Source organism: Glycine soja, chromosome 14 (assembly GCF_004193775.1).
Source record: "Glycine soja cultivar W05 chromosome 14, ASM419377v2, whole genome shotgun sequence".
In the NCBI taxonomy this organism is placed as follows: Eukaryota; Viridiplantae; Streptophyta; class Magnoliopsida; order Fabales; family Fabaceae; genus Glycine; species Glycine soja.
In genome coordinates, this window is record NC_041015.1 from 27,364,105 (window position 1) to 27,368,851 (window position 4,747).

The window sequence follows — 4,747 nt, forward strand, 5'->3', positions numbered from 1 at the left end:
TCACACCCATGTTAAGCAACACAATTTGGGCGTGAACCTTGCGAGCTCCAATTTCTTCAAGTTTTCTTCATATTTACAAGGTAATGACCATTCTTATGGTTGATCAAAGTTCTAGAGATCATTCAATTACCTTTCTATTGACTCCAAATCACTCTAAACTCTCATCTTTCAAGCTTCAAAGCTAGATTACCAAGTTCAACACCTATTGAAAGTCTAAAAACACACAAAAACCGCATCAAAAGTTCCAAATGATGAAAGTAAGGGAAAACAAGAATAACCCAACCCTACTTGACATTAAATGCATGCAAATCTACATGAATGAGTATGCTAAATATGAAGGAAAATGCATCACATCAATTGCATTATAGTGTTTTACGTTATGTTATTCTTAACTTGATTGAGATTTTGTCAATAATTCATGCCCAAGTAAAATTTGATATGAATAAGTGAAAACAATTCTACAAATGTATAATCAAATTTACTTATCCATAATTGAGAAACAATCACCAATAGATTCAAATTTTGCTATTTTCAAGTAAGAAGACTAAACTCAAGAAGTCAAGGACAATGAAATTTTTTTCAAATTTCAACAGCAAACTTTTGCCAACAACAATAATAAAATCCTAACAACGATTGCTAAATTGTTATACCTATTGATGTAGCTCCATTAGAGCTTGTAGGCCTTGGATCTTCTTCATCAATGGAGTCCTTTGCTTCTTGAATTTTAATGGCAGCGGAATGGAGAAGAAGAGTTGAGAGGAGACGCCACTTCAAGGAGAAGATGAGTCTAGAAGAAGCTCACTACCATAGGAAGCCATAGATAAGAGCTTCATGGTAGGAGAAGATGAATGGAGGAAGACGAAGAGAAGGAGCACGGAATTTTATGCCTCAAAAGAGGTCTAAACTTTGAAGTTTAATTCTCAAATGATCAAAGTTGAAAAAAATGCACACACATGACCTCTATTTATAGCCTAAGTGTCATACAAAATTAGAGAGAAATTTGAATTTCTATTTAAATTTCACTTGAATTTGTGGAGTCAAAATTTCACTAATTATGATTAGTGAATTTTAGCTATGGTTCAGCCCACTAATCCAAGATCAAGTCCAATATTCTTCACTAACTGTGCTTAGGTGTCATGAGGCATGTAAAGTATGAAGGACATGCACAAAGTGTGACTATATGATGTGGCAATAGGGTGTAGCAAGAAAATGCTCGCCTCCCCCTCTAAAATTTAATTGGATTGGGCTTCTACCAATTCAATTAAATTTATTTTCAACCACACACATCAAATATTCACCTAATGCATGTGAAATTACAAAACTACCCATAATACAAAAACTAGTCTAGGTGCCCTAAAATACAAGGGCTGAAAAATCCTGCATTTCTAAGGTACCTTACCTATATTATGGAGCCCTAAATACAAGACCCAAAAATAATAAAACCTTAATCTAATATGTACAAAGATAAGCGGGCTCATACTTAGCCCATGGGCCCAAAATCTATCCTAAGGCTCATGAGAACCCTAGGGTCTTCTCTTGCATCTCTGGCCCAATCTTCTTGGAGTCTTCTATCCAATGCCCTTGCGGGGTAGGATTGCATCATTCCCTCCCCCTTGAAAAGGATTTGACCTCAAATCCCGAGGTTCTTGATACTCTGAGCTTTTTTCCTCAACACCTGTAAAAGGAACAAAAACATATGTATTAGTGGTGTTTGATATATTGAAGTAAGGTAAGGTCTAAAAACCCATTTCCTGGGCATCTTCCCATGAAGGAACATGATTCCTCACCAACTCAATGAGTGGTGCTACAAGTATAGAAAAATATGGGACAAATCTTTTGTAAAAGTTTGTTAAGCCATGGAAGCCCCAAATTTTTCTTATACTTGGTGGAGTGGGCCACTCAGGAATGACATTTATTCTCTTAGGGTTCATGGGAACCCCTTGATCACTATTTAAAAAATTAATGCAATAAAACATACCTTTTTCTGTATTTTCATGTTGATTATTCCTTCCACTAAGTGAGCAATGCTTTAAAGAAGAAACAATAAAGCAATGATTCTCAACCTATTTAAGGTATCTTTTTATTGAGATCAGTATTAAATCGTTCTAGGGTTTTGTGTTTGCGGATAAAGTTCATTTTTAGCATTGTGTCTTCATCTTTTCACCATTACACTTCATTTTTCCCTTGTTCTTGTAATCTTTGGTGGTTTCTTATCTCAATGAGGAACTAACCTTCTTATAGTTGGGGATTTGGTGTGCTAGCAACTCACATGTAACTATTTTCACAATCTATTTAATGAATATTCAGTGTTTTTACTATTTCTCTATTCTTAATGTTAGTTTGTGGCTTGATCAACCATTTATTTATCTTGTGATTTTTATTATCATTGTGAAATGCTTTGAAAATAGAGTTTTGAGAATAGTATCTAATGAATGTCTCTTTTAGGGATAAAGTGATGTTTGTTAGTCTCTTAATGACTCTTGATCTTAGCAAATCATTTAGCTACACTTGTTAAGGGATTAGGAGTGGAGTTTAGTGATTTAGTTTCGCTCACTTGAAGGATCAAGGTTAAAGACATAAGTGAGTTGAGATAGCATTAGAGTTTCATGAAATGAAGAAAAACCCTTTAGTATTATTGAGATGTTTGTCTAGTAACACCAAATACCCCAACTAGTTTATTTATTTTTGCTTTTAGTCCTTGCACACCAATTGCTCAATGTATTGTTTGTGTGAAAATTGCCCTGTTATAGTTCATTGCTTAGATCTTAGGATTAAATTTCTATAACTTGTTTCACTAAAACAATAAATTCCTTTGCCTAGATATTGAATTACACAAATAGCTTGATACAAACAAGTTGCTATGGAGACAACCTTGTAATCATTTTTGAAAATACTAATTTTTGAAAATACTACACTAATTTGGTACACTTGTCAAATGATGTAACACTAATACCATATCATAACAAAATGACATCAAAATCCAAACAAATGGGAGATTATAGAGGAAAGGAAAACATTAATTCCTAAAACTAATAAATATTGATTATATCGGTCCATGAGCATGGACTTATAGTCCTTAAAAATGACTAACATAATCAACATTTGTGATTTGTAGGAATTAAGGTGAAAATTTTATATTTGTTTAAGAACTAGTGTGTTTGCCATTAGTTTTTCTTATGTTCTTATGGCTACCTATACTAAAAAGTGGTTTTCTGGTTAAATACCTATATTGAGCATTGATTCCATGGACAATACTCTTGACCTATAATTATAGGGTTGTTGACATTAATCATTATGATATCTTCAAAATGCAAATTAGGCACAAGAGAAGTTATTGGAGTACTAGGCCAAGTTTTGATCCTTAGACCATTGTTTGTGTTTTTTAGTGTACAATTCTTGATAGTAAGATCTTCTACAGACTCTTCATTTGAATATTTTCCTAAGCTTCCAACACTAATACCATGTCTAGGTTCGCATGTTACATTTAGGATAGTGACTTCTTTACTCCCATCGCCTAGAGATATGCAATCATCGTTGGTGCCAGTTTTGAGTTAGTAATCTTCACTTGAGTTAATTTTCTAATGTGAGTTCCATCAGTATTAGGATTATATGCAGGTGAACTAACTCTAAAGTTTGTAAATGTAATGTTCTAGCACCCAAAAACATTCACATGAAAATATTTGTTATCCTTTCAAGTTATGTCCTAAATTACTAAATTATTGGCCATTTCAAAGCCAAAATTCTACGAAAAATATTGCCAAAAGTACATAATAGTTAATTGTTACCAAATTTGATGAAAATGCACAATTTTAATATATATTAAGAAAATTCTTTATTATATTTACCATGGCGAGCTTTTTGCAATTCTTGTTTTTTGCACAATTATTTTGTTTCCAAGCCATTTTGCCTTGACCGTGAAAAGTTCCATTACCAAATAAGGTTAAGAAATTAATATATCCAAATCTAACTCATTGGTCTTGTCCATTAACGTGGAGTGGATTTTTTGGAGGTTTAATTATCCCAGTAACCTAATCCTTAATATGAGCTTTATAAGTCCCATAAAGTCTATTTGTCTCAACTTATATTTACCACTAGGAACTACAACTTTGCTTGGAGTCATTGATACACATGCATCCCTCCAAGCATTCTGCAAATCCTTAAGAACAATCCAAACAAAAAAATAGAAAAATCAAGACAAAAATTAATCTTATAACTCTTTTAATTATGTAATTTACATATAAAATAACACTTTCAATTGTTAAAACTTGATTTATCTTACCATGGTCGTATCTCCATTAGGTATTGCACCATATTTTCTTATATCAAAAAGGCCAACATGAGCTTTGACATATGAAGCTAACATTAGCACCAAAGCTATTGTGACCATACTATGAGGAAAAACCATTTTCATCTTTCCTTCTTCTTTATGCTTTCTCCCACTTCTTTAATGCACATGTGATTTGAAGAATGTTATGATATGAAACTATTAATATTGTATTGGAAACATTCTTAAAGACACTAATAGAGCAAACAAACTCTAATCTAGTTGATTACAAATATTGTTATGACCAATATTTCTTGGAGGGTTATATTGAAGACAACACACAAAATAATTAAAACAACACCTTGGTCAAACCATTTTCTAATCATAAATTTGTTGCAAAGAAAATTGGAAGACACGATTTGGCTAAATTTTTATACTACTATTAACTTTCAATTTTGCTCTGAGCTAAATATGTCGATTACT

General features: G+C 32.6%; 1 pseudogene; it reads right to left on the bottom strand.

The window, feature by feature from the left end:
* Positions 1–3,224: 3,224 nt before the first annotated feature.
* Positions 3,225–4,387, bottom strand: LOC114383965 (annotated as a pseudogene).
* Positions 4,388–4,747: the final 360 nt, after the last annotated feature.